Here is a 25837-nt window from a genome sequence, read left to right on the forward strand (position 1 = left end):
TAGATAATTGTGTATTGATTATTGTCCACAACCAAGGACTGATCTGCTCTAGTACCAAAAATGATATAGATCGAGTTGTGGTCGATCTGGTATCATGGGCAAAAGTTAAGATCTTGGCAAATTTAGATATTAGGGCCTCAAGTTTGATCTCGCTCTTGTGGATCGAAAAGAGATCGGTAGGTTCAATGGGTTAGTAATGGTGAGATGAAGATAGTGGTGGTGTTGGATGTGGGTGGAGGAATGGGGGTGGTGGTTGCTGAAAGTGGAGGTGTGGTAGTTTAGGAGAGTATAGGAGTAGTTAACAAAGAGATAGAGGAAGGGGGAGAGGAGGCCGGCCATTAGAGACAAGGGTGGTGCGACTAGATGAGATGGTTTGGCTAAGGGGCTTAGGTGGGATGAGCAAAAGGTAGAGGGAGATACAGTTGGAGAAAGGAGAGCTCAAGCTCACTAATCAATTCTTTTGATAACTTAAACTAGTGCGCGCCACAACTTTAAATAGGTGTGGCTTGGTGGACTGACTTGACCCCTTAGCAAACCATGGGTCAAATACAAAGTGGCAAGCAATAAAGAGAGACTATTTGGCTAACCCAAATTAGAATACAAAGCAACCAGAATTTAAGTAACTAAAAGTAGTAAATTGGGTGCTCGCTAGAGAGTTAGGCCACTCAAGGCAACTCAAGTGGTTCATCCTCACCAGGTAATTCATCTGAACTAGATCTCAGTCATTCAAATGGATTGTTGTTCTAATTGTATCTTGTTCCAACTTGGAAACAAATTGTACTCTAAAAATCCTGCTCGAATGCCTATCTACTGTTTCAAATATTTTATTTATAGGCAAATCTTTAGTACATGAGGCCATGCATCTAAAAACTATCTTGGACTGATATTTATACAATATATCGAGAATATCGAGAATTATACAATATCGAGAATTATATACTTTTATCAATTATGACATAATATATATCTTTTATTTATATATTATTGAGAACACATTCATATACTCATTCATGACATGATGCTCTTTCTGATTCATATTATCCAGTACATGATTTACTCTTTGTTTGACATCACTAATTCAGGATAAAGTCTATTCACTGAGCCTTTTGCTCATGACTCTCTTTATTTTTTTTCTAACCCCCTAGATATTATGGTACGTTTTAGCGACTTGAGATATCCTGATGAGATATTTTAGAGCAAATATGAGGTGAGCTATAGACGTGAGATAGTGTAGAAGATAGTTTATTTAAATATTTAGTTGTACCATTATTTAATATTTGTAATCCATTATATAGACGATGAATTGTATAATATGGGTCATATTATAGTGTATTCGTGTGCTAGTGATTTTAAGTTGTATCTTGATAGTTTGTTGTGACCTATGTGTGCATTACCAGATTATATAGCTGTCTTATATGATTGTTGTGGATTTAGATTTGGATATGTTGTAGGTTTATCTTGATGATGTCATGATTTATTTTGTGATCTAGTGTGTATTATTGTGGACCTAAATATTCATATATTAATAAATTTATTTAGATTAATAGTATAATTTATTTGGTGATGAATTATGTGTAACCACAAACGTATCTGTGCGTGTCGAACCCTGCCTATTCTGTCACGTGCGCCGCGTGCTTGTGCCGAGCGGGAGAGTTATAGTTCTAGTTTCAAGTCTAGTGTTTCATGGAAGAACAAAACACATTGAAATAGATTATTGCTTTATTTGAGAGAAAATTCTTACCAAGGAGATTCAAACTTGTTATATCTTAATAAAAAACCAATTTGCTGATATCTTTACCAAAGGCTTATCTTCGATCATATTTCTGTTTTTGAGAAGCAAGCTCATGGTTGTTGACACCCCTTTGAGGTTGAGGGGAAATGCTAACAACAAAACACATAATACTCAACCATCAAATTGAGATATTATCCCTAATACCAGCTTATGATTAGTTGCTACAAAGAAGGAGTGGATGGTTGTAACCAATCCTATATTTCTTGGGTGCTAGTCTGGTTAGAGTTATCAAGGGAGAAGGACTTAGTCCTTGGAGGGTGAGGAATATAGCTGCAGAGTACATGGAGCTAATCAATGGACTTTGCAAAATTAGAATACAATATATTGCCAAAGGAGGCAATCGGGTGGTTGACTGGGCAGCCCATCGGGGTAGTTATGGATATTTCAACCACAGATTTTGGGCACTGCACTGTAAGAATGGAGGCTACTTAATCTTAATACAAATTCTAATTCCAAAAAAAAATTATCTTTCTAGATTTATTCAAATATACCAACTTATATATTAATATGACAAGATAATTCGAAAAAAAAGCCAAAATCATTCACTCCTCAAATTCTTTTTGCAAGAAGGAAGCAATATCATTGTGCTCAAAAAGAGAGAAAAAGAAGAAGAAAAAGAAGAGGAAAGAGGAGGAGGAGGAAGGGCAATTTAGTTATTTTAGAAAAAAATTTATAGTTGATGAAATATTCTATTTTTATGCTATCTCCCAAAATGAAGTTAGTATAAATCTAACGAATGAATAGTAAAAGTGGAGGATCTAAATTATAAATATGTTAAAAGGCAGGTTATTAAATGCAAATTTCTCTATATAAAAATCTTCCTACGAATGATTTGTATATCCAATGGAATTGAATCACAATGTGATTCAATTTGTAAATGACAATAATACCATCATTATGAATCACTGTAGCCAAAAGATCATACTGCCACAAAAATAAAAAAACAAAAGATAAAAAGAAGTAAAGAAAACGAAGGCGGAATATATATACTTTTTCTTTTTCTTTTGGTAGATGAAGTAGATCTTCTTGTTTAAGAAGTCTTCTGGTATGTTTGGTTATAGTATTGAATTAAAAGTTAAACAACGATTTCATTCCTTATCTTTGATTTTCGAAGGTGTTTTCTTTTCATGTATGCCCTTAAGTTTCTCAAAAACTTATTTTCCTTAAATTTTTATTTTCTTTACATGAATACCTTTCGAACCTATTTGACCATTAAAACCCCATCAGTTTAACTATAAAAATTTGCGTAGCCTTATTCTTGTTTGTATATTTTATTTTAGTTAAGGGTATTTATGTCATTTTATCTATCAAGATATTAAGATTTCAACTTATGGGATACATTTATAGGGATACACATGGCAAAAAAACTTCTTTTTGTCTTCTTATGGTGTATATAAAGCAATGATTGCTGACCATCGCTCGGCACGTCATGTCTCGCGGCACTTGCCGGCCATGCTGTAAGAGGAGAAAAAAAAGTAAGGGATACTCACCTTCATCTTCGTCGTCGCTGTCGCGGATCACCGCTCGCCGCTTGTCTTCGCTGTCACCCAAGCTCTCTATCTCTCTCTCTCGATCTTTCTTCCTCCTCCCTCGGGCTCTGCAACTTAAGTTTATAATCGATAACTCTCTCTCTCTCTCTCTCTCTCTCTCTCTCTATCTTTCTTTCTCCTCCCTCGGGCTTAGGCCTGTCAAGCTTAACGAGAGCTCGGGCTTGGCTTGGGCTTAGCTCGGCTGAAGCTCGAGTCTGGCTCAAGCTCGATTGGAACTGAGCTGAGCCCGAGCCGCTAAAACTGGCTCGATATTAATTTCGAGTCGAGCTTGAGATAGAGGCGGCTCGCTCAGGCTCGGCTTGATAGGCTCGACGAAGAAAAGGAGTGTGAAGAGAAAAAACCTAAATCCTCCTATTAGAAAATCCCGTCGGCCAAATCCTAATATCCTATTTCCCGTTTTCCACATCCCGTCGCCTCCTCCTCCTTCGACAGTCGGCTACTCGGCTCTCGTGCTCGTCTGCTCAAGCTGCCGGCGGTGCTGCATCGTCCTCCTTCGCCAAGCCGTCGCCCTCCTCCTCCTCCTTCGCCAACGACAAGCTGCCGTGGTGCTACCTCGTCAAGCTGCCACGGTGTCGCATCGTCCTCCTTTGCCAAGCCGCTGCCGCGTCATCCTCCTTCGCCAAGCTACCGCCGAGTCGCCCTCTTTCGCTAAGCTGCCGCCGCGTCGTCCTCCTCCATCGGCCGGCAAGAGGTATCCTCCATTGTTCTCCTCCAGCATCGGTCCATGGAGAAGAAAGCATGAACTTTAATTTGTCATGTTTGTTAGAATATTTATAAGGTTATAAGGTTATAAGTTTATAAGGTTGATCAGAAAGTTAAATCTCTAATCTATACGCCTTTTGAATTGTGAACTAGTGCATTAGTTCTGTATAAATATTCAAGTCTGCATGCTGTAACTACAGATCTAGGGAGTTGCATATGATGTAAACTTGCTATCTTCATCTGAACATTCTCTGTTTGCCCCTATGGTTTAGATAACCTATTCTTTCACTTTCTTTTCGGGTCTACGTTTTGTTGAACTTCTGAATTTGGTGTTATTACTAATCATAGATTAGTTTTAAATTTTACAGTCAATTTGGTTGGCTTTTGTTTTATTTACAAATTAAAATTTTATTTTATATATGGATTAAATTTTATAGTCAATTTCAGCTTATTTTAGCCTAAATATGTTGTGGCTCGGCTTGGGCTCAATCTAGCTCGGCTTGGGCTCAATCTGGCTCAGCTCGGGCTCAGCTCAAGTTGAGCTGAGCCAAGCCTGAGCCTCCATATAAGGCTCGAAATCAATTTCGAGCCGAGTCTGAGCTGGAGCCGGCTCGCTCAGGCTCGGTTCGTTTACACCCTTACTCAGGCTAGGGCACTCGACACAAGCTCGAGCAACGGCAAAGGCGATCGGCGATGGCAAAGGTGATCGGCGACAGGTAGCTCAACGATGAGATCGAGGGCAAGCATCAAAATTATTTAGAGGGGTGTCGTGCGGCGCCCCCTCGTGCCACGTGCCACGTGCCACGTGTCGATACGCTGCTGGCACGACTATCTATAATATAAAGGAAATACATTTAAGGAGTCAAATGTCCTTATTAGTACTTTATCATGTGAACCATTAAAGAGAATCTATTGACCTATATTATTATTATTATTATTATTTAGAAAACCCATTGACATATATTATTAAACATCACTATATGCTTTAATCGTTTCTAATAGGGATGGCAAAATAAACAAGCAGAGCGGGCTAGTCTCAACTCGGTTCGAGCCCACCTGAGCTAATCCTAAACAATATTTTGAGCTTAAAATTTATTTTGAGCCGAGTTTAGGCTGAAGCGGTTCACTTAGGCTCGGCTTTATACATACGTACATACATACATACATATATATATATATATATATAGCTTAACAGAAAAGGCCTCAGTCCTGCTCGATTTAAGTCAGATTCGGCTCGAGTTCAAACTCGGTTCGAGCTAAGCACAACTCATGTCTCTCTCTGTATATTATATCTTAGAAGAGAGTAGTCATCTTGCTCATATTGTTTGCATGCTACACTCAGTATCCTAGAATTAATCATAGAAACTTTCCAGATAGAGTTTACTTGTATTTTATACATTAATTAACTGTAGTAGCTGATATATAAGTTTATTAGCAATCGATTAAACAATTCAAATACATCTCTTTGAGAATCAAATATAAATACTTGCAACTAAGTTTATTTCATATATACACCATACTTTCTTTTTTATCATAGTCACTATAATTTAAAGATAGATGATCACTTGAATCAAGTTAGCGTTGGATATGATCTGGATTATTCTCATAGTAGGTCAAAGCCAACCTAACGAATTATTATGACAGAGTCAAGAGGATTACTTAAGCTGCAATAATTCAATTAATTAAGAATATGGACCCTTTGTTAGTTTCTTAATGATATTTACAGGTTACTAATAAGGAATCCTAAGTAGACTATCATGGGAATACGAAAGCTAAATTATGTTATCGTTCAGTAGTCGACCTAATTAATATGCTTCATCGACAATTAGTTCATATTTATGGACAAATAATTAACATCCCATATTTTAGTTATTTTATATTTAACACCTCGCTTTTAAGCTATTTTACTGTCACTTGTAACCATCTAAACTTTGCTCTAAATTTTAGCTTATTTAACTTTAAGACATTTTCTAACCTAATCCACGCTAACCAAATTTATTAAAATATTCTTAAAAAAATGTTCTCGAAGAAGTTATGAACAGATATTTTAGAAGTTAAACAAAAGAGAAAAAGAAAGACAAAGCTATTATTGGCATCTTAAACTATAAACTTAGTGCAAATATTCGTTTTGGGATACCGTTTGATTCGAGATTAGTTAATTTAAGTTAACCCAAGATACGATATAAATATAATGGGAAAAACTGAGGATTCGGAACACAAAATCACTAATACATAGGGTTTTATCTGAAAATTTACCACCGGTTTAAGCTTTCAAAGACAATGAGTTGTCTTCAATAATAACAAATCTATATCTTAGGGTTTCATCGTTTACAAAGCAAGCAATGTCAACTAAAAAGTTAGGCCTTATTTGTTTCGATCTGCTAAAAAGGATCAAAAATTAATTTCCGCAGTAAATAACTCTAATTATTTTGATCAATCCAATTTAGAAATTAATTTCCTATCGGATATCTGTTACAAGTCTTTTCTTAAACTTTATAATTTGCTTTTTGAACCTTTGTATTCAAATCATATTTGTCCTTAGATTTACTTATTTTATGACTAATTACAATCAAGTTTGGACCCTAAAGTGAGGGGTATAAATTAAAGGGAAACTTATTAAAAATACTATATAATTTTATTTTATTATTATTTTGGTTTTAAAATGCTTAAAAGATGCCCGGGGTTAATTTTTCCTAACCAAAAAAAAAATATTCCATTACTTTTAAAAATAAAACATTAAAAGTACCTAAAAAGTATTCCTCGTTTTATTTAAAAAAATAGTTTTCAATTTATTTTTTGTTTTAATCTAGAAAAAATTATTCGAGGTTTAAGGTCGTTTTCCCTTATAATTACTTTAATTTATCTATATAATAATTGACCGTTAAGAAAACTAATAACATAGTGATTCTAAAGCATTTTCAGCAATGTATTTTTGATAAATTTTTATAAATTATATATCTTTTTCTTAATTAATTATTTGGGCTTGTGCCTGAGCTCTATAAACAGTTGAAACTAATGAAAAATAAATTCTTTTTTCAACGACAGTTCACATCACATTAGTCAATTAATTAACTTGGTTTTGACATGAGTATTCGTAAAAATATCAAACGCTTTCTTGATGAACGGAACACATAGAAACATCACATATTTAACGTGGAAAAATCCTTATCAACTAAGTGTGAAGAAATCATATACCTCTTTTATGAGGTAAAATCAACCATTATAAAATTTTTATAAATTATATATATTTTTCTTAATTAATTATTTGGGCTTGTGGCTGAGCTCTATAAGCAATTGAAACTAATGAAAAATAAATTCCTCTTTCAACAACAATTCACATCACATTAGTCAATTAATTAACTTGGTTTTAACATGAGCATTCGTGAAAATATCAAACGATTTCTTGATGAGCGGAACACATAGAAACATCACATATTTAACGTGAAAAAATCCTTATCAACTAAGTGTGAAGAAATCATATACCTCTTTTATGAGGTAAAATCAACCATTATAAATTTTTTATAAATTAGATATATTTTTCTTAATTAATTATTTGGGCTTGTGGCCGAGCTCTATAAGCAATTGAAACTAATGAAAAATAAATTCCTCTTTCAACAACAATTCACATCACATTAGTCAATTAATTAACTTGGTTTTAACATGAGCATTCGTGAAAATATCAAACGATTTCTTGATGAACGGAACACATAGAAACATCACATATTTAACATGGAAAAATCCTTATCAAGTAAGTGTGAAGAAATCATATGCCTCTTTTATGAGGTAAAATCAACCATTATAAAATCAACCTATCGTTGGGCTTGAACTCATTAATAGGAGGAGGCGCCTATCTTTCCTAGGGCGTCTGTTAGTCGGGTTTTGGTCAGGTTGTGGCCTCACTCTATCCTCTTGCTAATCCGGTTGTGGTTTTAGAGGGATGGGAATAAGAGACTCTCATGGTAGAGGAGCCCATTGGTTGGATCATCCCTGCATAGGGGCCGAAGATTCTACCCTAGTCCATCGCGATGCATCTTTGAGCATTGATTTTCATCACTAGTTAAGAAGGAGTTGCATGGGCGCCTTGATGTTCCACTACACCTCCATGTACTCCATGACCTACTACTGGTACACTGCCATTTGTGTCTTCATCCATTCCAAGATGTATTTTGTTGAACCAGAAGTCATAGCCGCCTCAGTCGATATTGCGGGTGGCCACAAGTTATTAGATTGTGGCTCGATCGGCACTTTGGCTACCGTTTCTTGCGTCAAGGATGTAGATAATTGTGTATTGATCATTGTCCACAACCAAGGGCTAATATGCTCTAGTACCAAAAATGATACAGATCGAGTTGTGGTCGATCTGGTATCATGGGCAAAAGTTAAGATCTTGGCAAATTCAGAGATTAGGGCCTCAAGTTTGATCTCGCTCTTGTGGATCGAAAAGAGATCGGTAGGTTCAATGGGTTAGTAATGGTAAGATGAAGATAGTGGTGGGGTTGGATGTGGGTGGATATTAAATAATATAATTATTCTAATTTTTTATACTAATATAAATGAGTTTATATCATCACAAATTATTTTATTTTTAGCCATATACTAGTATAGTGTGTAGTAATTACACCTAATATGACACAAAGTTAAAATTATATTTTGACAGATGACTTAAATATCATTTATAATGAATGGATGAGGCTAAGAAAGAGTGATTAAAATGACAGTTGATTAAAGGAAAGACTTTCAAGAGTAAAATAGTAATTGACAAATATAAAATAATAGATGGAAGAAGAGATGAGAGAGAAATATATATTGCAATACAAATATTAACCTAAGTGGTTATTATCTTGCTATACTAATATAAGAAGACTTATATTAGAATATATATATATTCTTACTCCATAAGTGAATTGGGGCTTAAAATATTAGTTCATAAATATTACATAAATATCGTGGATCAGACTTCTCTGCCTCCATAATATATTTTTCAAAGAAAAGTACATATAACCCCCTACATCTTGATAATATTATAATCAGATTAAAAATCTCTATTTATAATCTGACCTAACCAATATACAGGTTAATTTGAAACCTCCAAACAAGCTGGAAATAATCAAATCAAATAAAGTCTCCACATACTTAAATTGCATTCAAACACTGAAAGAATTCAAAATTACTATTATTTAATCTCAAAATTTATATTATATTAAATAAATCACGATAATCTGGAAATATAATGAGAATTGTATAATGAGAGTAATATATCAAAACTATTTTACTAAATGAAAGTAATATTTGTAAATAATAAAAAGGGGATAGTTAAAAAGGTAGGATGCCAAACATGATCAAATGGCCCAGCCCGCCCGTGCCCGGCCCGACCCGGCCCGGTTTGGACTGGGCTAAGCCCGGCCCGGACCCGGTTTAGGCCCAGCCCGGCCCGAGCCCGAACTACCCATGGGCGGCACGGGCCAACTCTTTGCCTGCCCGACCCGGCCCGAAAGCTCGCCCGTTTGGCCCGCAACTAAGCTCGCCTGTCTGCTACAGTGCTTTGCCCTTCTGCTACAGTAATTTACCACTGCTACAGTAAAAATATTTTGGTATTATACCATTTTGCATTATTTTAAGCACACATTTAAAAAATTTTAATTTATTTTAATTTATTTAAAATGGAGGAATATAAATATATATTTTTTAAAAATAAGCTAATAGTTAAAAAATTCTAAAAATAGCTAAAATATGGGTTGGGCCAAGTGATTGGTGGGTCAGGCCGACCCGGCCCGACTGGTTAGCCCGATCTCTCACGGGCCAACGGGCGGTAACGGGCTAGATTATTCTAGCCTGGCCCGAACCTGGCCCGGCCCGAGTGATTGGTGGGTCGGGCCATGGACAAATACTTAAGCCTGGTTGGCCTGAAGAGCCCGGCCCGGCCCGCCCGATGATCATGTCTAGATGCCATTTATAATTTTCTATTTTTTATTGGAAAGATGGATTAATGGAAAATGAATGATTAAATTCTTTGTGCACATTAGAAACATTTAATTTTGGATAAAATTATATATATAGGAAATATCATAAAAATAAATGTATGAATTTGTCAAGCGTGAGGATGAGGAATTGAGTATAATTAATGTAAGTATAAAGAAAGAAAAGGTCAACTTATACATGTGGAGAACCCTAATTTTGACGAGGCCAAGCTGCCTCAATACATAAATGCTCAAAAGAATTAATGCAAATTGATAGTTAATTTTTGGGACAATTCCACCTACACCTTCTATACTACTAACACACAGAGACACCCTTAATCTATTTTTATGTAAAATCTCCGACATACCTATTTCATTATTTTATGTTAGTTATCTAAAAAAATTTGAGAGTAAAATGATCATTTGATATTTTATGTTAACAAATCGAAAATAATAAGAGATATTAAATAGTTGAGGGGTCGAAGTTTCACAAAAGTTAAATAAAATGGTCTATGTGATAATGAGCTATAGTTTAAAGGCTCATAATTAACAGTCGTAGGATCAAGTCAATGAGATGACTTAGCTAGAGAATTCCAAATTGGAGGAGTAACATTGACCACTTCAATGGGAGAAGCTTAAACGGAAGGAACAAATTGATGGTGACTGGAGTTGATTGCGTCTAGTAAACGCATGATTACATGCATCATGTCATTTGCCATGTCAATGTTCTTCGTTTAAACTAATTAACAGAATCTTACTAGGTCAAGAAATTCGATTTAAAAGAAATTTAAATACTACTCAAAATAAAAGACCAAATTCAAATTGATGAGTGAAATATAGAGAGAATAGAAAAAGTTAACTACAATGAAGAGCACGACACAATTTTTCTTTCACCAGAAAGAGAAAAAATTACAGATCTGCCAAACCTAGATTGCTACTCACTTAAATCCTAGAAATAAGTTCCTCATATGCTTTGATTTTTTTCGATGAACTATTCTGTGAGTAGAAACCCTAATTTATTGTCACTAAGCCACAACTCAACTCACAACTCCTCATTCGTAAATAGAATAGGTTGTCGATGTAGATGATGTCGATTCAACTCCTCTAGTGCTGTTGAAGATTAACAATTGTTGCCTGAGCTCTCAAACATATAATAGTGGGTCTCAAACATATGCTACCAGTTGTATATAGAGATAAAATACATCTTTATTTTATAGTAGAAAAATCCACTAAAAGAACCTCCAACACTTGAAAAGGATTTAGAAAATCCATTTTCTAATCTGTGCATGTCATCCAAACACTAGTAAGTGTCCTCAGTAAGCCACTTAAGTTTATCTTTGCGAAACATGGATTTTCTGTGCCAAAACTAGAATTTTTTATGGTAGTATCCGGAGAGGGGGTTGTAACAAAATCCTGTAGCAAGTCACTGTTTTCCCAACACTGTACCAATTGCCGAATTCTAAATTATGCTTCTTTTCACTTGAATCTTCAATTTCTTTACTCATAATACCTTTGCTACGGTAGTATCTTCGTCAGACATAATTCGTAGATTGTACATTATAGATACGTAGTATTTTGTGTCGGCAAATTTACTATTACAATATTTTTCACTAAAATTGTCCCCTTGATAATTTCATTATAAAACACTCAATCTAACAAATATATTATTCATTATAATATTTTAAAGCATCAAGGCAACGGACTTACTTCAGATTGATAAATCTTTTGAAAAATAAATAAATAAATGAACAGTACAAATCCCATGAAAAATTAAGTGTGTAATATTAAATTAATTTGATACATAATTTACATAAGTACTTATGTTGTTTGGTCTACACATGCTCGCTTTCTACGAACGAATTGGCTAATCTTTAAAGTCGACATTTGTAATGCAGTGAGGTGCTTCTTTTCTTCTAGTGTTATGGACAAAAATTTTAATACGACTACTATTGCCTTGGTCCCAAATAAATCTACTCCAATGCGTGTTGGTAACTAGAGGCCCATCAGCTTATGTAACACTACTACATGATTATTTGAAAAATTATGGCCAACAGACTAAAATCACTTCTGAGTGGGATTACATCTAATACTCAAAATGTATTTATTTCTCGCCATGAAATATTAGACGATCACATTCTTGCTTATGAAATTATTAATTACATGAAATCCTCTAAGAGTTGTATATGGTCTTCTATGATAAAAGCTAAACCTTTCAAGGCATTCAACAGGATAGAATGGTCTTTTCTTTGTGACTATCTAGCATTACATGGCTTCCCATTGAATTTTATAGATCTGATCTACCAATGTATCTCCACTACTTCCCTGTCGGTGGACATAAATGGAAGCAAAGGAGGATTCTTCATCTCGTCTCGCAGCCTTCGCCAAGGTACCCCTCTCTCATCTTACCTCTTTATTTTAGATGCTAACTTCCCATCTTCGCCAAGATACCCCTCTCTCATCTTACCTCTTTATTTTAGGTGCTAACTTCCCATCTATATTATTGGACTAGGGCTTAGCATCTAAGAATATATCTAGCTTGCGACTTGCTCGTTCGACACCTGTGATTATGCACTTGTTATTTGCTAATGATATTTTATTTATAGGCAAATCTTTAGTACATGAGGCCATGCATCTAAAAACTATCTTGGACTGATATTGCTCCTTCTTTGAACATCTTAACTTTGACAAATAGGCAATTTATTTTAGTCGACGCACTCCCACCCACTCAAGACCCCATGGCAGTCGACTTTAGATAGCCACATTATCAGCTGTAATGTGGCGCCGATTTGGGGCTTGAAATTCATCTCCATTTCCATAATGTTGTCTATGACAAGAGACCTAACTTTGAAGCCATTAGGTGCCAAAGCACTATATTTGCCCCTCGGATAGCCAATGGGTGAAGGTCCAGTATGAAAGAGCAGTCTTGTGATGCGAATTGGGTCAGATCGGATCATATCAAGGGGAGATTGTGCTCAATGGATTGAGTCTAGTTATCTTATCTGCTTATTTGCTTTAATTAGAGTCTTAGGTTAGAATTTTTTAGTTAACTAATTCAACTCTGCGCAATTTTGAAAAAATATTCGAAGAATATTTCATAAACGATCAAATATTATGAAACGACTTAGAGAAGATCGAAGATGTCATGATCTACAACTTCTGTATTCAAGGTTTCTTCAGATTCAGACTCTATCTATAGCAGAACGAAGAATCAATTTCAGTCAAGCATATTTTATCATGCATTTGATTAGGTTGATCTGAGATATGAGTACATTGGTGATATATAGATATTATTATACTGTTATGGAGTGATATATTTTATGTCGGGATGATCTCTATCATGAGTATGCGTGTGATAGACTAGCAAAAGTATACATGTGTTAGATATATGGTTAGAGTCGGCATTGCATCATTTTTTTCTTGGCTTCTTTACCACCTAAATTCCTAAGTTGTATGATATGTTACAGTACTGGATATATGCATATTATTTATCATGTATAGGAAGTCGTAAAAGTACATGTGTATGTGATGTGATGTGATATGATGTGATAGCTGGAACGGTATCTAGTCTGGACTGGTACTGGACATACTCTTAGCATATGGCAGAGTATGGTGATGGCTGATGGTTGTACTCTTAGCGTATGACAGGGTACAACTATCATTGATATACCCTTAGTGTATGGCAGGGTATGATTACTTTCTTCTAAGATACCATTAGCGTATGATAGGGTATGATTTATCTATAGAGATACTCTTAGCATGTGGTAGGGTATGATTTATCTATAGAGATACTCTTAGCGTATGACAGGGTATGCTCTGCGCTTGTGACATGATTTGTATCGAGTTTGGGGCTAGGTACCGTAGTCCAGCATGGTGGATGATATTCAGAGTTGAGTCAGATGATTGTGATAGTGAGAGATATGTGGATTACATTTGCCTTTGACATATATGATTATCTAGTGGTTGGTATGCATCATACATCATCATTGATGTGACTAGTATCATTGGATCATAATTATTATATATGATATGTTGTTATATTCGGTGATGTTATATTGATAATTTTATCATGTGATATATTTTTGGTTGAGGATATAATATGCTCATTCATAAGAATTGATTTCATTCATATATATGTCATTGAGGATACATATATACATGCTCATATATGGCATCATGCTGCTTTCTGATTTATATTATCTAGTACATGATTTACTCTCTATTTGACATCACTAATTCGGGGTAAGGTCTATTCACTGAGCTTTTTGCTCATGACTCTCTTATTTCTTTTCTAACCCCTCAGATATGTGGTACGTGATAACGACTTTTGATATCTTGAAAAGATATTTTAGAGTGATGATGAGGTGAGCTATAGATGTGAGAAGGTATAGATGATAGTTTATATAGAAATTAAGTTGTACTAGCATTTGATATTTGTATTTTTTTGTATTAGACGATGATTTGTATAATACAGATCGAATCATAGTGTACTCTTGTATTAGTTCTTTTAGTTGTATCTTGATAGTTTTTTGTTGTTTATGTGGGTCCTGCCAGATTACGTAGTGGTCTAGTGTATATTATTGTGGACTTGAATATTCATATGTTAACATATTTATTTGGTTAATAGTATGATTTATTTGGTGGTGGATTATGTGATCATGGATAGGTTAGCATATTTTATTTGATGATGTTATGATTATATGTGCACACGAGAGTATTTATGTGTGACGGGCCCCGCCCGACCTATCGCGTGCGCCGCGCATGTCGTGTGGTCGCATAGGCGTGCACGTGCCCGCATCGGGCTGGGGCGTTACAGCTATATGGGCACCCACCTACGTCGCCAGCATCGATGGCTACATTAGAACTAGCTTCCCCATGGCAAGGCAAATCCAAGCCATCTGGGAAGATTTTATTGGAAAACTGGTAGTTTTGAATTTCAAGATTTGATTGAATGTACTAAGGCTATACGAACTCGAACTGTAGAACTTCTCGGTAAAATAGATCAGGTAAAACCGGGGTCTCAACCTCTCCTCTGGCCATGGTGGAGGTCCCTCGTCCACTACAAAACCATAACATAGCTGTAGTGATGCCGTAGCAGCCAGCCACAATAGCCCTGACATCATCTTCCCCACCCGTGGTGGAGGCTAGGGCCAAAAAAGCTAGTTTTCCACTGGCGGTGACCCAGACACGTTTTGTCCAAGCCATCACCACCAACATCTTCATTTAACCACCCACACCTGAGCAATGGCCTAAATTGCATGCAGTAAGACCTTGGCTTGAACCACTCATGGCTAGAAGTTGGCCTGAGTCAGGTAGACTATGGCTCGAATAAATGGGCTCTAGAGCAGAATCTACCATGGGGCCCCCCTCTTCACGGCAAACGAGACCCACATGGAGATCGAGGACATGCAGTTCAAGACCGAAGGAAGGTATGGAAACCACCATAGACACCTTCAGGACAAGGTGGTTGGAAGCATGGTGGATTGATGCGAACCAGGTTAAATTAAATACTATCATGAGGACATTGGGCTCGATGGATCAAGCTTATTTATCTTTTGAGTGATTCATGCATATGTAAGCCCTTAAGATAGGTCTAGTTAAGTTATGTAAGCCACTAAGTTAAGTTCAACTAAGTCATGTAAGCTACTAAGGCAAGTTCAATTAAGTCATATAAGCAGCAAGTTCTAATTCGAGTCGTATAAGCCTTTAGGGCTAAGTCCGAGTAGGACTCATTGTACCCGATCTCTATATATAGAGAAGCTGGGCTTCTTTGTTTATTAATCCAAGCATTCAAGTATCCAAGCATTGAGAATTTATTTTACTCTTGAGTTTATCTTAGAAGTAAGAGTAAGATAATCTACGTGTAGAAGTAAGTTAATCATAGTTATTTATTTTTCCTAGAAGTAAATCTAAGTTAGAAACCTTAATTCTACCTCTAACCTATAGCCACCATCACCTTCATGAGCCACCCTAACTTACGGCCATCCACCAATACCCTTGGCCGTCTGCCACCCTCAGACGGCCGCTGCAAAGTCGGATATTTACCGTTTTGTCCCATTCTAACCTTGCTCCACTATTGTAATTATATCTTTTTATCTAGATATCTGATTAATATGAAACTAGATCCATTAGAGCTCTATCTCATGAGGTTACCACCATATAGAAGTCATGGAGGCAACTCCAACCTTGCCGCCGCGGCTGATTCTTCTGCCGATACCAACACCTCAACTTAGCATGGAAGACATGAGCAACATGTTCACCATCATGTAGGATGCATTTCTGGACATCCACAGCACCCTCGTGGTCGTTTCCCAAAGACACCAACAAGAACCAAAGGCGAGATCACCTTCGATGATCTGTTTTGACCCGAGACATAATAATAGGTCTGAACGATTATATCATAGAGGTGCTGCTCTCCCGGTCTATTCAATGGGCCCTCCACCACCACCTCTAAGGTGCACCCTAGCGCCAAGAGAGCCATTGCTGCTAAGTTCAGAAGCAAGGCATTAAGAGATGGGCGATGGTCCACATTGGCCTCCACTGGTAAACGACATTGAGAAGTGGGTAGACTTTGACAAACGCATGTTTAAATGAGCCTACCATGAAGAACCAGAGCCTAGACGACAATACCAGAGGGCCATGGCTATCCCTCACTCACCTAAGGACACCTTAGCCACCTTTTGAACCACCTTCCATAACCTCACCACATTTTGGACTCCATTAGAGACATGCAACTCCACCTTTAGTCCTCTAACCCGAGATCACCTCCACCCGCCTCCAAGACCACCACTGGAACTTTGCTAATCAATCCTGGATAAATGTTTTTCGCAAGGGCAATCGAACAGCCTTGATAACTTGGGCTCTTTAGATGACTCTTCAAAAAGGCTATTCAAAATGTCTAATGGCCTCTTCTACTCTTAGGTAGATGCATTTGAACGCCTATGTGAGATTGTTCAAATGCCTAAACATAATGAGTGTGCCGCAGGTAAATGCGTTTGAACGCTAGGGAGGCCAATTGAACGGCATAATGTAAATTCTATCCTCGGCCACACATGTTCAAACACCTGTGGGGATCGTTCGAATGCCCGTTGTTGCCTTTTAAGCTCGAGTTGGAGCATTCTAACGCCACTATAGCCATTCGAACGCCTCTTGAAAGCTTTCTTAAAATCATATCTTAAATCTTCATATCATGCTCTTAACACATTATAATAACACAATCAATATTAGGTTTTGTTCACTTAATTGCCAATCAAGTAATATTACGTCTTAAGTACAAAAATCTAACACTTACTAATGCAAGACACTAAGCACTAATCTCATAAAAACATTCCAACCATACTCTAATTTATTAACTTAGGCTGATATATGATCAAAACTAGAAGTTAAATCAATTTATGGCACATCCATAGAGATATTTTTGATAAGCAATGGTGAGTATACATTTAGGAAAGAAGGTAACTCTTTCCTTACATCTTTTAAACAAACTTCACACAACATTTTATTTTTAAAAGGATTTTATAATTTTTTAACTTACTTTTTACTTTGTGAAATAATACAATGTGTCAAGATTTTTCTTGACCATTCATGTCAAGGTAGCTTTTACTTTTATTTCTAAGATAGTCATTTCCAAGATAATTTGAAAAAATGTGAATCCAAAATATGCTCTGATTCAAGAAAAGCTACAAGATTACTTTATTCTGATTCATAATCATCATATTTTCAGACTGATCTGAAACATACAATGTGTCAAGATTTTCTTAATCATTCATGTCAAGGTAGCCTTTACTTTTATTTCCAAGATAATTTGAAAAAGTATGAATCCAAAATATGCTCTGATTCAAGAAAAGCTACAAGATTACTTTATTTTGATTCATAATCATCATTTTCAGACAAATCTGAAACATACAATGTGTCAAGATTTTCTTAATCATTCATGTCAAGGTAGCTTTTACTTTTACTTCTAAGATAGTCATTTTTGCCAGTATAAAAATCTAACAAGCTCCATATTTGACAATTTTGATGGCAAAATCCTATAACCTAATACAAATATCTAATTATATGGTTGCCCATTGAGCATGATATAGATGACTAGAATTTTTCAGTAAATTTAAAATAACCACAAACACTAGATACTATGTGAAATGCATGTGTCAGAATTTAAAAAAAAAAAACTAAGCACATAGAAAATCACATCACAAGCAATTTTTCATATAAGCATAACTAGTCAGATTTGGTGTGAGATTCTAAATCGATTTTATAGACCTAGCAAATGGCATGATGCATCTAATCATGCATTTAGTAGACACAATCAACTCCAATCACCATCAATTTGTTCCTTCCCATTAATCTTCTCTTCCATTGAAGTGGTCAAACTCCTCCAATTTGCAATTCTCTAGCTGAGTCTTCTCGTTGACTTTATCCTACAACTATAATATATTAAGAGTTAATTATGATCCCAAAAATTAACTATCAATTTGCATTAATTCTTTTGAGCATTTATGTATTAAGGCAGCTTGGCCTTGTCAAAATCAGGGTTCTTCACACATATAAGTTGACCTTCTCTTTCTCTATGCTGACCTTAATTATAGTCAATTCCTCATCCTCACGTTTGACAAAGTCATACATTTTCCATTTATTAATCTTTCCTATAAAAAAATAGAAAATTATAAATAACATCCTATGTTTTTATTATTCCCCTTTTTCAGTATTTACAAATATTACTCTCATTATATTTCCTAATTATCTTAATTTTTTTAATATAATATAACATTTGAGATTTACTAATAGTAGTTTTGAATTCTTTGATCTTCAGAACTCTGTGTTTGAATGCAATTTTAGTGTTTTGGAGATTTGATTTGATTTGATTATTTCCGGCTTGTTTTGGAGGTTTCAAATTAATCTATAAACTGGTTAGGTTAGATTATATCTGGTATAATTTTTAGTAAATAAGGAACTCTATTTATTAATAATTAATAGAGAGATTTTTATTTTGTTTATAATATTATTAAGATGCAGGGGGTTATTTGTAATTTTATTTAAAAAGTATATATTATGTAATATTTTAAAACTAATCTTTTGAGCCCCAATTCACATATGGTGTAAGAATATATTTATTCTAATATAAGCTTTCTTATACTAGTATAGCAAGTAAATGACTAATTTTAGCACCCATTCACTTGTAGAATAAGATTGGAATAAGCATAAGTATTCTAATTTTTAATACTAGAAGAAGAGGGCTAATACTAGTATTATGCTATTGCAATGTTTAAGTCAATACTAGTATAAAGAGTAATAATTATATTTGATATGACATAAAGTTGATATTAAAGTTTTGAAGAATAACGAATTTGTATTGAAAATTTATGATGTTATATACCAAATGATGAAAATACCCTTGAGTAAAAAGTAATAGTAGTAGTAAATAGTATTTTAATGAAATAGTATTATTTTTTATTAAAACTATGGACTTAAAATACTATATATACCCAATAACTATGCACTGCAGGGTATGCAGGGTTATAAGTCTACACTGCAAGAAAATAACTTTACACTCTTTATATAAAATAACCATGCACTAAATAAAGAGGTATTGCGGGTTAATACAATATTATAAGCCCGCACTACAATATAACGCAAGATTATAAACCTGTATTGAGGTGTAATGCGAGGTTATAAGCACTGCCGCACTTCTCTTATGTTATGAACCAGATTTGGACTTATCTAGATATAAGAAAATTATAAAATTTTTGTGCCTCAAAAGTTAGAGTTCTAATGGCTTTATTTTTATGTAAATTGGAGATCAAGGTAAAATGTTAAAAATAAAATAGTGGAGGAAGGTCAGAATGGGACAGATCTATAAATACCTAATATTACGGTGATTGTCGAGGGTGGGCAGATAGCCAAGAATAGTGGTTGATGGCTGTATGTAGGGTAGCTCATGGAGGAGGATGATGGCTAAAGTTTGAAAGCTTGGATAGATTTTATATTACAATATACTCGTAGAAAGATAAAGACGAGATAATAAAATAACTAAACTCAATTCTTATTTCACTCCTATTTACAAGAGTAAAGTTCTACTAGATCAGATTCACATGTGAATTATCTGCTTTATTTAAAATTTAAAGTAATAAGATAAATCTAACTTTGACTCCACTTGACTCAACTAACTCGACTAACTTAACCCACGTTGTTGAATCATAACACCTGACGTTCGACTACCCCCTCTTGATCCCAAGAGTCAATCCTCTTCTCCAACTTTCGTCTAGCTCACACACTATCCTATATCCATCTCAGCCATATTATCATCTTCTATAACCCTAACCTTAGCCATCTCTCTACTTTTTCACCAACCATGTCCTTTTCGCACCCAGTGAGCTTTGGTCAATTTATTAGCCATAACTTTCAATCTAGTCATCAAAATGAGATCTTAGTGCATTCAATTTCTTACTTTTAGAGGAAAAAGATATTCAAATCTTAGGTTATTTCAATAGATAGATTGACCAGCATTGTGTTCACAAATCCATCTTCAAATCTGCCTATAACTACATTTCGAATTGATTCTATCTTCTCCGAGCATGATCGTAATAGCTTTGGTATTAGAGCATGTCAAACATGGACCACGTGTAAAGATGACGAGAACCATATCCATAGCTTCATGGCGTGTTATGGGGGCGGAAGTTGTACCTAAGACATTAGCGTGTGATAAGGGAGAGAGGGGGAGTTACCCTCGAGATTCCTCAATGCATGGGAGCATGGTCGAGTCCAGTTTCATCCACATCCATTGAGAACCTTCTACTAGAAATGATGAGGGCCATGAACTGACACCATGAACAACTTGTCTACCTCCACACTCCATTAGCAACTACCTGGATGGAGGTGACGAACCGCCGCCGTAGTCGCTGATCTTTCCCAACCCTCCAAAGTTGAGGGCCATGGCTGGGACATGGCTAGGACTGCACGAGGGTGATGCTGCCTTTTGGATGAACCACAATGCTGACCCATGGGCTGTACTTGAGTGCGAGTCCAGACACAAGTTGGAGGAGTTGCGACGGTAAGCACCGGGTCGAAGGCAACCACACTTGCAAATATAGCACACCCACTCCCTACACTGGTTGGGTTTGGGTTTGACCCAAATTGAGAGAATGTCCTTAAGGGACAGACCGCATAGTTTGATTTTCTTAAATTTGAAGAAGGCAATCCACTCTAGTGGATCTTTAAGGTGGAGTAATTCTTTCAATTCCAAGGGATTCCCAAAGATCATAAAGTGGTGATCGCATCATTCCACCTAGAGGATGCGCTGCTACGATGGTTTCGCTTGATGAGCTCACATCGTCAATTACAGACTTGGATTGAATTCACCGATGGCTTGTATAAGCGGTTATGACAACTTCCATGCTATGCTAAGCAAGATGTGCCAAAAGACAATGGTGAAGGCAAACATGGAGGAGATCAAGCGCATGCATCCATAGCTAATGTGATCCACCATGGTTCGATCTGAATGAAGCTCCTCAATTTCAAAAAAAAAAAATCTTCACTAATACAATACCTTTTTATTGGGTCTCCGTAGAGATATCTAAGCCGACTCAAGGCCCTAAAGCCGAGCACCATGGATGAGATGGTGGAGGATGCATTGCTGATGGAGGAGAAGCATGGCGAACTTAGGTTACTAATACGATTCAGACTTCACTGATGTCGTCTCGAGCATGGATTCACTTTAGGAGTGTTTTTATTTCTTATTTTAATGTTTAATTCCTAAGAAAATAAATTTTTTATAAGTCGCGTTCGAACGTGGGTGGAGTGCGTTCGAACACGGTTATGAATGCCTACATCACGTCTAGAGAGTGTTTATTGTGCGTTCGAACGTCGCGTTCGAATGCACTGTGAATGCATGTATCGTGTTCGCAAATCCAGAGAAGTGGGAAAAAGGTGCGTTGGTCGCGCGTTCGAACGCCTGCATCGCGTTCGCATATCCAGAGAAGAGCGAACTAGGTGCGTTCGAACGCGAGCGGGCACGTTCGAACGCGAGCGGGCGCGTTCGAACACGGTCGGCGATAATGTACTATTTAGGGTTAATTTTGAATTGTTTGGTTAGCCTCTAAAGGATGTGGATGCCAACCATAGAGTCATTATTGAAGAATTGAGTTTTGCCTTAGCTTCTTCGTCTTCTTCGCTCTCGTTCTCTCGATCCCCGGTGACACAGCTTCTAACCTCCCTCGATCGGCCAATCACCCTAGTCCCTTATGAGTGGCCCTCTCCTCCCCCTTCTTCCAATCTACCCAACACTTGCCCTAACCCTTCCATCAATCATAACCCTTCCACCATCACTTTTCACTGGTGCCACTCCATTAACATCGGTCCACCTCCAACCACCATCATCCTAGGATCTCGTGGCTTCATCCACGAATCCTGTTCAGACCCCCCGATGTTCGTCCACTAATTAGACGATATCTCATTATCCCCACATCTGATTTGCCTAAAACTTGATTTGTTGGAAAGCTCTTTTCTGGGCTACAACATATCCAACTTTCATATCGATCTAATGGCGGCATATTTCGGGATCTATTTACAAAGTACCATTTTAGATCTAGTCCAGATCTGAGAATTGGAAGAGATCGAACTCTAGCCAAAAGAGGAGATCGTATCAAGCTGGTATCAGAGCCACCGTTCTTCGAACACGCGCTTCTTATGATGACAACCAGAGCGATGGCTACACGGCGAGATGATGAAGATGAGATTCTCCCAATAGAGGAGGAGGAAATGATTGTGGGGACTTCCACCCGCGGAATCGCCCGATCCAATTAGAATACGGAAAAACCTAGTGTTCAAGCCGTGTTGGGGTCTCTTTCCGAACAAATGGCAATCAACAACCAGATGATGATAGAGATAATGCGGGAATTACGGGTGACAAGGGAAGCCATGGCAATTGGGAATGCACCATCGACCCCACGACATGAGTCCACTCCCATGAACCCACCGCCACCGGTTCAGAATTTGCAACCACAAGAGCTGCTGCTGCCACCACCCTATGGGCAGAGGCAAGCAAGGATGGTTCCACTAGGGCAAGTTGCAGGTGAACCCATCCGACGAGTGAACCACTGTGGAAATCACCTTAGAGATCAAGATCCGTGGGCGGGTCAATATGATCCGGAAGCACGGCGAATTAATCAAAATCGAAGGAGAGATCATCAACTCTTCATGGTGCATCCTCCTTCGGTTAGACAAGGACTTGGACATGATCCGGAACGAGGCAACGACATCCGTGGACAAATTGTGTCTCAAATTCTCCAAGTTCAAAGTTGACGATCCGATCGATTGGTAGTATAGGGCGGAGCAATTCTTCGTATACCAAGATACGACGGAAGAATACAAGGTGATGCTTGCGAGCTTCCACCTTGAAGATGCGGCGCTTCCTTGGTTTCGAGTAGCCAATGCCAATGAGGCTATCAAAACTTGGGCTAAATTTTGTGCCGATATCACGCGGCGATTTGGAGCATCGGGCTATGAAGACTTCGATGCTCTCCTCTCAAAGATGGTGCAAAAGACCATGGTTGGAGCATACTAAGAAAAATTTGAGAGGATAAGTAGCAGATGTCATCCCCTGTAGACGGATCAGCAACTTCACAGCACCTTCATCTCCGGGCTGCGGGGAGACATACAAGCCGATGTGACAAACATAGGGCCATGAAGTTACACCTGAAACAAAATTGGACGAGCCAAGGAAGCCGCAATCAAGCTCAACCAACCATAGCGGCAGGAAATGTTACCGGCGTACCGAGGACCGCTGCTGCAATGGTGCCTCCTCGAGCACCCCTGAATCCATCCCAAGATGTGAAGTACGCACCTATAGGTCTGGGACGAGCACTCACACCTACTCAAGTGGAGGAACGAAGAGCCAAAGGCCTATGCTTTCGTTGTGATGCAAAGTTTGTACCCGGGCATCGCTGCGCTAAACCAATGGGATCGGTGATGCTTATAGATGGATTGGAGGATGTGGAGGATGAGTTTGCAGCTGAAAGTGTAGGTGTGGCTGGACATCAAGGAGAAGTAGCTGAGGAGCAACCCGTGGAGGACATGATAGCCGAAATCTCCCTCCACGCCTATTCAGGGACAGCCACGCCAAAGACTTTGCCGGTGAACGGTGTAGTCAAGAAAACCACAGTGAAAATCTTGATCGACACCAGGTCCACCCACAACTTCATTGAGAGGCTCCTTTAGAAGATTGGGCTCGAGTCGGAACCCACAGAAGGGTTCGATGTGACGATTGGAGATGGCACCACATTGTGAGCGGATTTTATTTGTGGAGGTGTGGAATTGAAGGTGCAAGGCCAAACTTTCACATTGGATCTATATCTGTTGGCCTTGCGAGGTGCCGACATTATTTTGGGGACTCAATGGCTTCGAAGCTTGGAGCCCGTGATATTTGACTTTACAAACCTCTCAATGACATTTTGGAGGAATGACCAGAGAGTGCTGCTGGATGGAAATCAACAGCTGATAAAACTTCCAAGCGTAGGGGATGCAAGTGAGCTCGTCTCTTTCTTAGCACCCACTTTTCATTTTTTTCTCAGATCTGTGGAGAGCCAGCTGAGAGGATAGTGAATTGGTCCAACTCATGGAGGAGCTGAGAGAGAACCCATCATGCCACCCCGAGTACGAGGAGCGCAACGGGTTGGTACTCGAGCGCGGGCGGATCAAGGTACCTGTGGACGAAGAGCTACGAAGACTATTGATGGCACACTTCCATGATACTCCTATAGCAGGCCATGAAGGGGTCTTACGTACCTACAAGCGGCTGGCTCAAAACTGTACATGAACAACGATGAAGTTGGACGTGAAGAAATATGTGCGTGAATGCCAAATTTGCCCACGAGTCAAACCGGAGACGCTCAAACCCAGCGGGCTGTTGCAACCACTGCCTATACTGGAGCATATTTGGGAGGACATCTCCATGAACTTCATCGAAGGGCTGTCGGAGGTTCGAGGACAATCGGTGGTGTTTGTTGTGGTGGATAGGCTGAGCAAATATGCTCATTTCATAGCATTGTCTCACCCAATTTCAGCAGAAATGGTTGCTGAAATTTTTGTTTGGGAAGTGGCGCGGTTGCATGGGATGCCTAGGACGATCGTGTCAGACCGGGATCACATCTTCATAAACGAGTTTTGGTCCAAGTTCTTCAGATTGCAAGGGACTCGAATCAACCTTAGTTCAGCTTATCACCCCGAGATGGGTGGCCAAACCGAGGTGGTGAATCGCGGACTAGAGCAATCCTTGTGATGCTTTGTGGCGGACCGACCAAAGGATTGGGTCAAATTCCTCCCATGGGCCGAGTGGTCATACAATACCGCTCATCACTCTAGCGTCGGCATGATCCCCTTTGAGGTGATTTATGGCTGCACTCCCCCGGTCTTGTGTACCTACGATAGACTAGCGGCGGGAGATATAACCGAGCTCAACTTGGAACTTGCATATCAAGATGAAACATTGAGACGACTCAAGATTCATCTAGCAACAGCCCAAAGCCGCATGAAGCAGACTCATGACAAGGGCCGGTGTGAGCGAGAATTTGAAGTGGATCAATGGCTGTTCGTTCGAGCTCAACCATACCGGCAATCCACATAGAGACTAATTTTAAACCAAAAGTTGGGTTACAAGTACTATGGTCCGTACCGAGTGCTACAACGAATCGGTCCAGTAGCTTACCTGTTAGACCTACTTGAGGGAACCAGAATACATCCGGTCTTCCATGTATTGGCATTGAAGGCCCAGATCGGGCCTAACCATGTGGTGCGTTCAGCCTTGCCCGAACCAATGGAGAAAAATGGCCCCACTGAATCGGTCC

The sequence above is a fragment of the Typha latifolia genome, chromosome 9 (assembly GCF_019914945.1).
Source record: "Typha latifolia isolate L0001 chromosome 9, TyphaL0001v2, whole genome shotgun sequence".
Lineage (NCBI taxonomy): Eukaryota > Viridiplantae > Streptophyta > Magnoliopsida > Poales > Typhaceae > Typha > Typha latifolia.